Source organism: Macrobrachium rosenbergii, chromosome 48 (assembly GCF_040412425.1).
Source record: "Macrobrachium rosenbergii isolate ZJJX-2024 chromosome 48, ASM4041242v1, whole genome shotgun sequence".
Lineage (NCBI taxonomy): Eukaryota > Metazoa > Arthropoda > Malacostraca > Decapoda > Palaemonidae > Macrobrachium > Macrobrachium rosenbergii.
The window spans coordinates 78,057,210-78,057,719 of record NC_089788.1 but is presented as its reverse complement, the minus strand read 5'-3'; positions in this window follow the sequence as shown (position 1 = coordinate 78,057,719).

Below are 510 nucleotides of genomic sequence, written 5' to 3'. Positions count from 1 at the left end.
TTCTGATGTACAGTAGCAAGATTCGAACTCGCACCCCGTGTATCAGAACGAGTTCATGTCGTCGACCTGTATATATGTATTTAAGTTGATAGTAGACAGTCCTTAAGGCGGGCGACTTTGCTATAATATGTAGAGAGTAAATCCCAGATTATTTTTGATGTTTTCAGAAAGGGAAGCAATTAGGTCTGGACGTAGGTGGTTTCATCTTGTCCTGAAAGACAATTAGAATTTACAAAACCTATTTTCAAATTTTCCATAGGAGGTATAATATATTTTCACTTATTTGTTTTTGTGTGTGGAGCAATTTTATTGATGAAAATAAATGAAAAATATTTAACGTAGTTATGGACATTAATATGGGAGGTTGTTTTTTTCTAAAACCTCTGAAGAAATTTTTGTGTGATTTTGTGGCCATCACTAATTTTCTTTATTATTACCTATGTAATAACCAGTTATCATTGATTATTTATCTGAATATCATATAAAGGTTGAACAAATACGTAGTGAATA